Source organism: Pistacia vera, unplaced genomic scaffold, assembly GCF_008641045.1.
Source record: "Pistacia vera cultivar Batoury unplaced genomic scaffold, PisVer_v2 Contig351, whole genome shotgun sequence".
In the NCBI taxonomy this organism is placed as follows: Eukaryota; Viridiplantae; Streptophyta; class Magnoliopsida; order Sapindales; family Anacardiaceae; genus Pistacia; species Pistacia vera.
The window spans coordinates 338,603-353,801 of NW_022196170.1; positions in this window are offsets into that span (position 1 = coordinate 338,603).

The window sequence follows — 15,199 nt, forward strand, 5'->3', positions numbered from 1 at the left end:
AATTTTCTAAAGAGAGTTCTATTGAAGCTCACAAAAAGCCCATTGCCTAGCCCAATTATTTGAGTTGATGGAGTGGGTTCTATTGTTTGCCCAGCCCAATACTCTCTTTAAAGTTAAAGTATTGATTAGAAGCACAACTCAAATAAGCAAAGCCAGTATGTAGAATGGATAAAAGTTGACCATTACCTACTCAAAGCTGTTAGCACCCTTGTAATCAGAACGAACTGAAAGATGACTCAATTGCGAGGTAATATGATTAGAAGCTCCACTATCAAGATAACAGGATCCATCATCGACAGCAGCTGGTGAATCAATATAAGCTTGAGATGGTGGTGGTGATGTAATGACTAAACCATTTGAGAGTTGGAAGTGTGAATTTGGACTTGAAATAAGTCTTGAAAACTGATATCAAACCTATGGTAGCACTACATTATCACATGGCCACTCTTACCACAGAGTTGGCAAAGTGGCCTACTGTGACCACCTGATTTTCTTCCTCGAACAAAGTATTGACAATTCTAAAATGATGGCGGAGACTGATACTGAGTAAAAGATACTAAACCAGTAGAATTAACATTTTTTTTTTTTTTTTTGTAGTACCATACAGTACTGAGCTACCAGGAACATCATTAGAATGCGAAGGAATTTGACAAGCAAGTCTATTTTCATAAGCCTGTAGTTCAAACAAAGCTTCTTCAAATGTAAACAGCTTATTTAGTGAAGCTAAGGATGTCAAATTCACAACCACTGCATCAAATTCAGGACCTAAGCCACTTAAAATATAGAGTATGAGTTTTGAATCTGAGATGTCTGTGCCAACTGCTTAGAGCATATCAGCGGCATCTTTCATTTTCTGAACATATTCATGGACACTTAGAGAACCTTTGGCTGTAGTTTGAAGCAAATGTCTGAGATGCATCACTTGAGAACGAGCTTGTATGATAGTCAATTTGTCCAAAACAGTCCAAATTTCACAAGCCGATGTACTCTTAACTACATGTTGCAACAATGACTGAGACATTTTAGACAATTGACAATTAACTAGTCCATTCGACTCCAAGCAGCAAAAGCTGAATTTAATTGAATTCTAGGCTTAGAGTTTTCATCAACAACAGTAACAAATTCAGGTGGTAAATCTCTAGATCAAGTTAGAAACATTCCAAATCAAAAGCACAAACCGCTGAAATTACTCGTGATTTCCAGTAAGCATTATTCTTTTGCGAAAGCCTAATTGTTATACGAGGCAGAGTAGGAGGAGTAATTGAAGAGAAGGAAGGAACCTGAACAAGAGCACAACCTGAAGACTTTGAAGTTCAATGGAAAGTATTGTAAGCTTCATCTTGCTGTTTGACCGGTGTATGAAGAGATTCTGGTGAACATTCTTGTTGGATGTTGAGAATCGTTAAGAAAATTCTCCAAATAACAGAGTGCAGAGTCGTTTATATACTCAAGCGAAGAGACTGAAAACAACAGAACGAATACTAACAATCCACTCAACACACTAACAGAATGATGACATGGACTTAACAGACATTAACAGTAGAATATTATATAAGTCCAGTGTATAGCACAAAATTTAACTCATTTAACAGCTCAAGTACATGAAACCTTTGGATATGTAGATCTAAGAGTATTTTCAATCAAATTAGATTACTGACAAAAATGATGTTTATAGTTTTGGAGTAGTTTTTGCTAAACTCTTAACTTGACAAAAGAATTCTTTGCTCATCCTACATTCACATGTGATAAGAATATGTAGATAATAACCTAATAAAATTAAACAAAATGAACTAAGACCATGATCAGCATCAACTGCTGACAAAATATAAAATGGAAAATAGCAGTGACACTGAAGTTAGAACACCCGGTTAATTGAGTAAGGTTCCAAGCAGCATCTAAGTGGGATCTTATGCAGTATGATAAGATGCTAAGGTTAAATTATGTTAGGCATTCACTCAATGTTCACCATTTGTAACAGTCTCGCCATGCTACCACAAAATTGGTCATTAGAAAAGCAATAACTAAAACAAGAGCTTTTATATTTACTATCAAGGCTAAAAAAAATTTATTATTCCAGCGACTGATGCCAAGTCAATAACTTGGTAAGAAACAACTACAGAATTAACAACTACTGAATTGCAGTAATAGCTGCTTAAGATCCAACACCAGTTCTCAATATTTACATTACAAATAGTCCAATTTGACCTTAGTTCAGCCATAAATTTGAATGAAATCGTGCAGTTTGTAACAATTTTTTGCTACTTCTTGATGAGCATATCTGTGTGTGCCTATAAAAGCATCAACTGATTTAGTTAAAGATGCACTAGAAGGGAAAAAAAAAGGTCAATGGTGATCGCCGAGTAAGACATTACGGCACGTAACTAAAATTTATCTCGAAAATTTCAAAAAGTACCAAAATGAATAGCGCTCAGAACTCGAAGGGGATCATCCAAAAATGTAGCTTTTGGAGGCAACAAAGTCACAATATTCCCAGATTTTAGATCTTCAATTCCTGAAAATGTTTTATAAAGAAGGAAAAGTAATAAAAATGAGAAGTTTAACTCTCTGGACAAGTGCTTGAAAAGATAGAAACAAATGAAAATCTGAGCAACCTCTTCCTGTAAGATCTTTAACAAAGTTGGTGTTGATATTGTAGAACAAGCTTCCGAAGGAAAAGTAAACCCATTCTTACAATAATATGGAATTACCTTCAAATTATGTGTAAAGAGAAGTCCAAGGAAGCTGCATATAACCACAAAAATGATTTACAATAGATAAATTTTAAGCATTTAATGAGTTATACCAACTAACAAGTAAAACAAAATATTGACAAGATATGAATTATTACAAGTGATGACTGCTTCAAAAACAAATATAAATGCTATGGTTTTAATCTTCCATTATAGAGATTCTGTCATCTATTGTACATAGGAAAGAAAGATACCTATTACTGGTCAAATCCCTTTAATAAGAATCTTCTTCTACTGTACAAAATTTCTGCAAATTACTACATCCTCGTCTACGCTTATAAAAGCATTCCAAATTGAGAAAGCAAAACTGATATTACTAAAGGATTACAAGAAGTTTAAGAGAATATAATAAAGCAGAAAGCTTCTTGGCACTAAATACATACATTTAGGCAAAAAAATGTGAACACAAATGAGTAATAAAAGTTACAAAATATTCTCGCTGTAATCTTCACATCTTAAGTTTACAAAATCAATCAATAAAATGAAAAGGTACATCCTTGCCGTCTTTAAGTGTACAAAATCAATCAATCAATAAAAAATTAAGAGTTTCAATACAATAGCAATCATCATTCTAATATTAAATTAAAAACAATTATTGAATTATGATTAAATTTTTTATCATTCTAATATTATAAATTTAGTTAAAAATTAATTATCATAAACGTTTTCTATAATTACACCATCAATTATATCCTTGAGTTGAATAATTCAATACAAAATTAATTATTAGTTTTTAATATTAAATAAAATAAACTTTCAAAATGATAAAATATTAAAATAAAATAAATATATTTTTTTTTTTTAACTATTCAGAGATAAGAGATCCCCATCCCATCCAGTATTGGTCAATTCAAGGATGGAGTTGTTTACAACAACTACCAACTTGACAAAAGTAATATATACATCGCTCCTCCAAACAAAAAATCCCCCTTTCTCAAAATTCAGCATTATACATTAATATTCTAATATTAATCAAAGCATGTTTTAATGGAATTATTTTCCATGTATATATTTGAGTAGGGGTCCTAAGAAACAATTATAATTTAAAAATAAATATCGAACTATATTTATATTATTAATTAATTTTTCCATATAAACATTCTTATTCGATCTTATACATCACTAAACACAATACCATTATAATCCAATCCTATCCTAATTCAGGCCAACCTAATGATTCTAATCTAATCAATCTTATCTTGCCTCCTAAATGCAATCGAAATGTTGAAGGCATTGTTTGATGGAAATTGCAAAAATCACCCCTTGNATATTTTTTTGAAATAAATAAATTTAAATCATAAGCAATCTCACATTCTTTTCCATTTGTGTCAACACTCGATCAATTTTAAAAATTATATAAAATGTATTCTCTTATATTTAAATATCGAAATGTCCCAAAATTTAGCATTATACATTGATATTCTAATATTAATCAAAGCATGTTTTAATGGAATTATTTTCCATATATATATTCGAGTAGGGGTCCTAAGAAACAATTATAATTTGAAAACAAATATCGAACTATATTTATATTATTAATTAATTTTTTCATATAAACATTCTTATTCGATCTTATACATCACTAAACACAATACCATTATAATCCAATCCTATCCTAATTCAGGCCAACCTAATGATTCTAATCTAATCAATCTTATCTTGCCTCCTAAATGCAACCGAAATGTTGAAGGTATTGTTTGATGGAAATTGCAAAAATCACTCCTTGCTTAAATAATATTGAAACCCCAAGGGTGGTTTTTGATAATTTTCCATAGTTTACTCCACAATAATCTTTAGTCATAAGCCATAATTTTTTTTAAATATTTACATAGTAAAATACATCTCAAAATTATGCTTTATACATTCATATTTTGATATTGCAAACAATTTATGTTATTGATATTTCTAATAAATGTTTAAGAAAATTTACATCTTCCACTCTGTCTCCTGATGGAAAGTGGTGAGGACCACTTTCTACTTTAGTCCTAGATCTTAAATAATGAGTTTCCATTTTCGTATAAGGTTTTTGAAAAGTCTTGGATAAAGATTATGCAAATCTTCATTTCATTAATTGGTCCCCTCACTTTTAGTGTAATTACACAAATGCCTTGTAATTGGACAATTATCCACAACCTCTCCATTGAGGGTAGCTTAAGCAAAATCTAAAGGGTAGTAAATGATATTTACCGGGGGCAATGAGTGATACTTCTCAATTAACAATGGTTTTTTTAATTTAAGAGAAACATGTAGGAACATTTCTAATTCAGCTCAAAATGTTGCCTATATGGAAATGTGTTCAATAAATCAACTTTGCAGGAATATTATCTTGAGAAGCCTGAAACAAAACTTGGTAACAAGCGAAAAAACAACTTTGTCCAGGCTCTAGCTGTAATGCAGGACAACAATAAAGTAAATGCTGCTTAGCTGTAAGTCTAAAATGTTTCCATTTCAAGCTTGGTGCCATTTTTTCCTTTGCAGAGTTCAAAATGTTGCCTATATTGGAAAAGGAAATCCTTATGCAGAGGTGCCAAGCCTTCTTAGACCTTTGATCATTCAATTCTCATAATATAGTCCAGAAGTAATATTTGATATTCAGAACAGTTATGGCTTTCTTTTTTCTTAACATTGATATAATAACGAAACATCCATAAAAATAGTAGATAATTGTAAAACTATTTTAAGTATAAGTTTGTTTTCAGATTTAAGGGGTATTTTTTTTTTTTTTATATATATCTTCAAATATAAATAAAATAAGATAATAAATAAGTTTATGATTTTATTAAGAAATATTAGAAAGCTCATAAGGGTCCTACATAATTATATCAATTACATTATTTGTAGCTAAAAAGTTACTATAGGAGACAGTATACCAAGAACTCTTAACCATATATTTAATATCTTCTTCCTTTATCATTACCATGATCATCATCTTCCTCTTCCTATTAATTGCTCTTAGTCTTCACGTTTTTTGGCGCACACATACCATGCTTTTGTTTCTCTATCTTGCACGTCTTATATTTTTGGTCTATCTCCACAGTCCCCTACGTTTCGTTGATAACAGTAGGAAGAACAATAATAATTATTATATATCTATATATAACAGTAAGAAGAACAATATGTTTAGTGGATGAACATATGGGAACTGTAAAGAAACGAAAGCCTTACCATTGTTGTATATACACTAAGTTATGCACCACGATTGGCAATCAAATCCCTTTGGGCGACTCGCTGTACACTATTTTTCACAGTCTGCAAGGCCTCCGATTTCTGCTACTTTGGCCGGCGTGACGTCATTACTCACAACGAGGATGGCAACAATTATGCAAAAAACTAGCACACAGTAAGAATTTTTGTTGTAAGCCATCTTCAATCAATTTTTTTGAATCTTTATTGACTTTGGTTTATGTGTTATGTGATTGATTGTTATTTGTTCTAGACGAAATTCATTTATATATGTTGTTTCCTTCCTCTCTTTTCAAGTTGTTAAAGAAATCTACTATCTTTAGCTTCGGTAATGGGGTTTGCATTCTTTAATTATACAATTTGTTGTGATTGTTATAACCTATCAAAGTGTAATAGCTTCTTTCTACTAGTATATTTAGAAAAAATATACTATGAAAAGATACATACTTATTAAATGAAAAGTAAATGGGCCCAAAATTTTCTTTTTTCTTAACATATAAATCTTTACGTATACAAAATAGTATATACAAAGCTTTGACAATGGTGGATAGTAGTGCTATTCCTCTCCGCTTCTCGACGTCCATTCGACCGCTTCTCACCTATTTCCTGCAAAACATAGAAAAATAACGGGGTGAGCATAAAAATGCTCAGTAAGTAAATCCTTTACTCCTTTATCCCTACAACTCATTCTTTGATTCTTTCCTTACTCTATTCTTTCTCTTCTTCATTCTCTCTTTGTTCTTTCTCTTTTCTTTCACTATTTCTAGTTCTCACCATTCTGTTCTTTCTTTCTAATTCTCTCTGTTCTTTCTCGCTGTCTTTCTTATTCTCACTAACCATGATGAAAATCATGGTACCTGCATAAATGAAATGCAAATGCAGTAATGCATAGAAATGCATTTTCTTTTTTTCTTTTCTATTTCTTATTCTATTCTATTTTCTTTTCTTTTCTTTTCTTTCTTCTCTTTTTTTGCTTGCTCAAGCTTTTCTTTCTCATTCTTCTTCTATTCTTTCTTATTATTATTCTTTCTTATTCTTATTATTATTCTTATTCTTTCTTTTCTTTGCCGATCGAACTTGGTTGATGTATGGATTCGGAATCCTGGCCGTGTGAATGAGTACAGTCCTCATCTACATGCACTCTTGTGGACTGTACAAACTCTTTCTTCTTCTTAGGCCACTCAATTAAGATGGCGTGCATGTAAGAAATTCTTCTTGGTACAACCCTCATCCACATACACTCTTACGGGCCGTACAAATTCTTCTTCTTCTTAGGCCACTCACTTAAGGAGGCGTGTATGTGGGAATTCTTCTTCTTATCATCCATGGGTTTCCCATTGCAACAGCCTATTCTTTTCTCTTCTTTAGCACTTTTCTTTTTTTAATTCTTTAGTGCTTTTCTTTCTTTCTCTTTATTCTTAAAATTCTTTATTCTTTCTTTAAGCTCTTATGCATATGTAAATATATGTATGTGGATGTCTCATGCTTATGTTTTTTCTTAAATGTAATCATGTAATGCAAATATGCACTGTTACACAAAACTAAGTTTCTCTACTCATGCACATGCTTCTCTTAGGCATTTTATCAAACAATAAGTATGCATACTTAAATTCTAATTCAACTATAATTCTACTTCTTTCTTAAACCATCCATAATTGGAATAAAACTCCTTGAATCATCACAAATCCTAGCCAGGAAAAACACTTCAGATATTCTACTCAAATTCTTTCTAAATGCAACCAAACTTCACTTGGTCACCACAACATCAATTCTACTTCTCCTGGCTCAAATATATTCATCAAAAGTCATCTTCTCATCAACAATATCATTCTCCACAATCAGTCTCAAAATCATAATCATGTATATACATAGCAATCATTTGATTACTAAAATCTTAGCTTAAGTTGGATTTACTTACCTTTTGCTTGAGTAGTTCCACAAAAGCTCTCTATCTTTGTTGGACTTACTTTTTTTTTTAATCCCTAACATAAACTCTATAAGAATTCAACATTTAAACAAATTAATCTCACATCTAACACAAGAATTCTTACCTCTTGATGCTTAGGATCAAATCCTTATCAAAATCCAACTAAAAGCCCTCAATTTCCTTTAGTAAATTGGATGAAGAGATGAGAGAATTGGAGAGTAGTAGAAGTGTATGGGGTGTAGAGAATGGGAGGGTTTATAAGACTAAACCCTTAGTAGCTCATATAAATAAACACTCTTTCCCATTTTGCCCTTGCACTTCCTTGGAAATTCCATCTTTACCCTTTAATTCTTTACAAATTAATATACCCCCATCTCCAATACATTCTCCACAAAATTTTCTTACATTTCACTCCCCACTTTTCCTGTTAATTAGGGGTAGAATGGTCACTGCACCCCTATGGAAATTTTTTCTAGAAACTTCAAAGGAAATTCAGCTGACTCTTCGCCCAGGCAAAGATTTTTCTTCACCTCGGTGAAAAATTACAGAGCGTATGTTGCCGCGGCGAAGCTTATTCTTCGCCCCGGCGAAGTCTATAATTCTCAGTGTCGCCAAGACTTCACCAATTTTAGGGCATTCAAGCAACTTTTAACCTTATGCAAGCTTAACGAAAGGCCAATAATCAACAATATGAACAACAAGTTCATCACCAAAGCAAAATAAGGATACAAAATTACGTACCTCGAAGTGAGCATTACAAAAAGTCGAATAAAATTCTCTGTTTGATAACTAAATTATTGATAAAACTATTGTTGAATTCGATGTTGTACGTGTTAGGAGATTGCGCTTGTTTAATAACTCTTACATCCGGGCCAGTTTGTATGCACCTCAACAAATTCCTAGGGTCTATTGAACACCTTACAAACCTAAAGAACCAAATAAATTGCGGAGTAAATGACTTTTTCCCATCAAAGGTTTGGCGAATCTGCAAGTTCCCACCCATGGTTTCATAAATTACAGATTTTCACCCTTAAATTAACAGAAAATTGTTTAATCTAATTGTTAAAAGGGTAAAATGGTCATTTCAAAGATGAAAATTTTAAAATAACCCTTAACTTCTCAAATTCACCCCACTAGTGATTTTAAGCCATTTTTGCCGGTTCTTGGCACAATCGACCCCTTCTAACACCACTATTACAATCCTCTCAATCCTCACATCAAAACCACTAACCTCCTTGCCTTATTGAACCCCACAATTGTTAATCGCCAATCTTAGTTTCAGTTAGCGTTTCATCCAAAGTTTGGCAAATCCCGGCACCGAAAACCACCCCCAACACAACTAATAGTATCACTAACTTCCCCCCATCAAAAACTCAACATCACTGACCACAATTACTCGTAGATCCCCTTTGCCTCTCCCTTAGGTTTTTGAGTTTTTTCGTGCCTTTCCAACCAAATTCTGACACCTCACAGAGGTGCAATCAAATGGAAAAGTTAAGAGTTTTGGTGAGGAGGATAAGGGGATGCTGATGGTGGTGTCGGGGAGGTCCAATGGTGCTTAAATCAGGCCAGATTTTTGGCAAGGACTGGAATAGTGATTATATTAAGTGTGAAGATGGTAGTGTTCTGCAAGTGAAGAAGGCAGGAACAAGAGAAAGCAAATGACTTGTGTTTTGCCTACATTAAGTATCAGAAAGGAAAATTCCAGTAGCTGGCTTTCCAGATTTGGGACAAATTTTCAAATTTATTTCGAAGGACTTGTGTCTTCTAATTTATTATTAAATTTATTTTAAAAAAAAATAAAAAGAAGAAGAAGCACCCTGTGATAATGAATTTGGTTGAGAGAAAAGTGATGTGTATGGTGATGTAGCTCCAGTAAGATGTTGAACTCTTCAAATTGATGCCAAAATTCAAGCAGATTCCGCTCAAAGTATTGAAGCTAACGCAAACTTATATGAAAGTTCTTGTGCAAATATCAGAAGTTATTCTGATCCATTGTGACTAAGAACGAATAAGACTGACCCACATGAATTTCAAAGCTGGTATAATTTTGTTGCACTGAGTAATATCCCTTTGTTTTGACAAGAAGCAGATTATGATTCTGAATTCTGAAGTTCAAACTAGTTGAAGTCCCAACATTATGCACACGCACTTGGTAAGTTTTTCCTGCACAACAATATGCCACTGTCAATTAAATTTCAAAAAGTTCAAAGTATTTTCCATTAGAATTAGTGACAGCATGACCAACAATAAGCACCAGTTTCTCAGTACTTGCATTCAGCGTATGTAAAAGAACATTCAGGGCTAAAGAAACTTAAGTATATTATGCATAATTAAATCACATATAAGGGCAAGGACTGGAATGGTGGTTATACTAAGTGTGAAAATGGTAGATGGTAGTGTTCTGCAAATGAAGAAGGGAGGAACAAGAGAAAGCAAATGACTTGTGTTTTACCTACATTAAGTATCAGAAAGGAAAATTCCAGTAGTTGGCTTTTCAGATTTGGGACAAATTTTCAAAATTATTTTGAAGGACTTGTGTCTTCTAATTTATTATTAAATTTATTTAAAAAAAAAAAAAAAAAAGAAGAAGCACCCTGTGATAATGAATTTGGATGAGAGAAAAGTGATGATGGAATTCAGAACTATTCCCTAATATATGATTCGAAACTACATAACTTTTGAACTTGAGGATATGCTTTTACTATCCAGCACAACATAAATGGACTATAACCAGTAAGATTGTTTTGCACAAATGGCTAAAGCTTTGAACTGTAAAGAAAAATGAGCATCATGAAGGTTATGCAGTGACTAAGGACAATAAAGAATAGAGCAAACTAAATCAAAACTTACAAACGAGCAATAATGAATAAAATTCTTATAAGCACTTGCACTTGGAAAAGAATATTCAAATTTATTCACAAAAGGTCTGTATATTCTGTTGTACAATCAACAATTTCCATGCTTACAATATCATGTAGCATTTATTATGGATACAACACAATAAATGATAACTTAAACATAAAACAACCGATGGCTTGCATTCAGGGTAGAGCCAAAGTGGTGGAGGGCAGAAAATCACAGATAAGAGCTACTCAGTAGGTTATGGTCTGACATCAATTGTGGGAGAGGTTTTTCTAGAAAGAAAAGGATGCTAACCAAGATAGAGATGTTAATCATGCGAGTCTGACTCTACTGGTGTTGATAAAACTGTTTATTCATGGGACGGCTTGAAACCGTTTATCAGACGGCCTTCCTAAAATCCCTAAAATCAAACAAGATGGGACTTTTCCACAAACTCATGGATAAAAAAAAGATATTATAGTAGACCCAACTTGGAAAAGATAAAAGCAACTCAGTAGGAGAATGAGAATCATATCTTTGCATTGCATATAATTTACAAAAGGTTCAAACATTGCGTGTTAGTATAGTTATTATATTCCATACTGTGAGGAATAAATCTCATCAACGATCTTTCAAAGTTAGCTACAATCACAACTGTTGTCAATGTAGTATGCTGTCTTCATGCAATTACATTCCACACCAACGTAATAGTATTTGAGAGAAAGAGACATATATTTACTTATATAAATCTGGAGCAGAGGAGATTCTTATAAAAGTGGAAGTCGGAAATCAGTCTGAGCACAATTTGGATTGAACTGCCTACAAATGTATCCTCGACTATCAATTATGAATAATCAGAAGAAGTTTACTCTTCTCGGTGCTTTGGAGAATTGCGTTTGGCTTTGGCTCTAACCTTTTTAGGGTCTGCCTCAATGGCACTGATTTTTTATAAAGTTTCCGGGACTTGATCCATGGAAGGGCGACTTTTGGGGTCAGATTCTAGATATTTTACTATAAGCTCACCAGCTTGGGACACGCTTTTGTAGGGTATTGCCCCTCTAGCCTCGGGTCCATTATCTTCTTCAGTTTTCTTTTTTCCAAAAGAGATGGCTTTGGGTACTCCACCAAGTTGTGCTCGCCGAAGGGATGATTGGTGTCAAGAGCCCGTAATCGTGTCAACATTTCCAGCAAGACACCGAAGAACCCATACACATCACTTCTAACATATAGATGTCCTGCTAGCCAATTTTGGTTCAAATTGTTATCAATTGTTCAATAATCATACGAAAAAAGATATGTTATTTTTATTTATTTATTGTTGGGAATAAAAAACAATTAGGAAGGTGTATTATACCTGTTGCAGCAATTACTGGAGCTGCATAACCATACACATCACTTTTAACATACAGATGTCCTACACCCACATGATTGTTATTCATTTCACGATTCTTCAACATGATTGGACTTATCTAAAGATAATTATTCTCTGGACCGAAAAAAAAAGGAAGAAAAAAATCCGTATAAAACTCTACATTATGAATAATTATTTAAATCTACATACAAATTTATGAACATTATAAATGATTTACAACAAATCTAGTTAGGAAACAAACTTACCTTGTAATAGGCCTAGGTTGGAAAAGATAAGAGCAACTTAGTAGCAGTATCATGTCTTTCAAATGCGTCTTCATCCGTGAGACAATCTAGTTGGGTTTGATCATGGCGAGTTGGTGCTTTGGTAAAGTCTAGTCTGATGCTATAAGGATTTTATAGAAAACTAAAGAGTAAAGTTTGGTAGAATTTTTTTTACAACACCATATTTTTTCTGGATTCCTTAAAACCCCTTTGTTTCAAATATTTAAAAAATTCCATTTTTTAAATTATATAAAACAATTTTTAATATTAAAATATTAAAATACCTCTCAAAATTTTGCATTATTCAAATCAAAACACGATTTAATAGAGTTATTTCTTGAGTATATACTCAAGTCTGGGTCCTAAGAAACTGACCTTTGTTCGAATCTAAATGCGCTTCAGTTTACTTGGAGGGTTTTTTCCAAGCTCACTCTCAACTTAATAATAATTTAGACTTTACTCAATTAAATTTTGAAAAGTAGCATTTTTGCAATTTCTGGAAAATTCAGACTTAATATTATATCTTAGATGTCTTATCTAGTAATTTTTAGAGGATAAAATTAGAATTAAAAAAAAAATTATAAAGATAAAAAGTGGGAGACTAATTACTCTTAGTAAAATAAAAAAAATCTAGCAATGATGGGTCACTTTCTAATTTAATCTTAGATCTTAACACCAATAGGACATTGACATTGAGAGAGAAAGCTAGGACAGTGAATGGGATTAAATACCCTAATGGTCCTAACCACAATTGATAGATATGTGCGTCAACCCGTGCAATGTTGTAGCTAATGCGTTAAGTAACCTGCCTGAGGAGTACGTTCGTAATGAACTATGGTCAGAGAAGAGAGAGCTCATGGTGTTTGAAACTAATCCCTAAAATATATAATTTGAAACAACTCTAAATAAAGAAATTGCAGAAAGCATACATACTAATAGTCCAATACAATATAATTGAACCATATCCAAGAAGATTCTAAAGCACAAATGGCTAAAGAGTGAAGTAAATCACTAAATCTATACCAACTTTATTATTATTATTATTATTTTAATTCTTTGAAATGAAAGTTCAAACTTACAAACAAAAGATATCCGTATGTTCTTTTATGCAGTCAAACATTCTTTATCTTACAAATCTTGTTAAAGAGTCCTTAAAACAATGGTTTAAACGAGTTCCAGAATAAAGACAAGAGACTAGTCTTGCAATTCTTTAGTAATTGAAGCCTTTAGGATGCCAGCATACAACTGATTGGAGTCTTAAGAGATTCTTTTTTCCTTTCCATTCAAAGCATAGATTAGAACCTATTTGTTCTATCAGTCTGAAAGTCGTTCTCAAATGCTTATATGCGGTATTGTTTCCAATACTCCAAATCCCAACTTGACAACCATGTTGAAGAGTAAATGAAAAAAAAAATGGGAGAAATCGAGCTTTATCACTACATCGTCTTTGCACATCACATAAATTCGATCAAGCTGACCAAATCGCTCTTTCATCAGCAGATTTTCCATTAAAACACGATGTATAACAATGTCTAAATAGAACTGTTATGAGACAGAGCAAGTGCTAATACCATATGTTAAACAAGTAGAGAAGGAACAGAGAGCTTACATTGTGATGAAGCCCGAGTGACAAATGAAAAGATATCAGAATGTCCGAATCTTGGAAAAGCTGAGAAACACTCTGTTATGCAATAATCAAGAAACAAATCACAACCAAACTATCTAGAATCAAGAAAGCACACACACAAACAACAACAACAGTTTTACCGTGGTTCACTTGCTCTATTTTTGAGCAAGCTACATCCACGTTGAACTTCGGAAAAGGGGAGTTCTCTACACTACTATTAATAAGAATCAATCACTTACAGCCCTAGATTCGAATACTCCTAAAATCCTAACTCAAACACTTCTGAAATCGAACTTGCAATCTGACTCTAGGAATACCTACCCCCAAATCCCTGAATAAGAGCTCTCTTACTCTTCCTCAAATGATTACACCAAACCACTTAAGATTTACTCAGATTACACACGAAATCAGAACAGAATAACATGAACCCTACCTGCATACAAAGACAAAGAACAGACTCTTTTTCGATGTGAGAAGCCTATCATTTTTGCAAATGAAGACTTTCTCTTTTATAGTGTTGACTTGTAGTGAATTCTCATCGTTTGTGTCATTGGATCAATGTTTAGGATTCATCTTGAAGCTGTCCAAAACGACACTGTTCCACTAATATCCAGTACGTCGTCATTTCAAGCTTCTTTCAACAATCTCCACCTTGAATGCTTGAACTACTCCAGTGTAGCAAACTCAAACCAATTCCCTTATTGTTCTGGTCTCCATAGATTCCCTCACATGCAGTAAGTTCAGTGCTTGAACTTTGCATGAGAGACAATCTTGGTTCCTGTCAGCTGGATTATCCTCAGTAGATACTTTCCTTAGATCGATTACTCCTTGTGTGACTAAATCTTTGACAAAGTGGAAGCGGACATCTACATGCTTTGTCCTCTCATGATAATGGGTTCTTGCTCAAATGAATTGCGCTTTGGCTACACTACCATTATGTATGTCTAGCCATGACGTTCATTAGCTAAAAGTATGAATTTACGTAGCTAAATGGTTTAGTTACAAATGCAATGTTTTGTTTATTGTAGCTAGAAGTGGCGTAGCTAAGATTTAGCCATGTAACTTTTTGCTTACGTAGCTAACAATTTATATTTTTTGCTATATGGATTAATATATACTAAAAACTTAAATGTTTCTGCCATAACATAATAAGCTTGTAGCAAAACTTTGCCTTTATAGCCACGGAGAATAGTCTGTGTAGCTATGTTTGCATTTTAGCTACAAAAATATAAA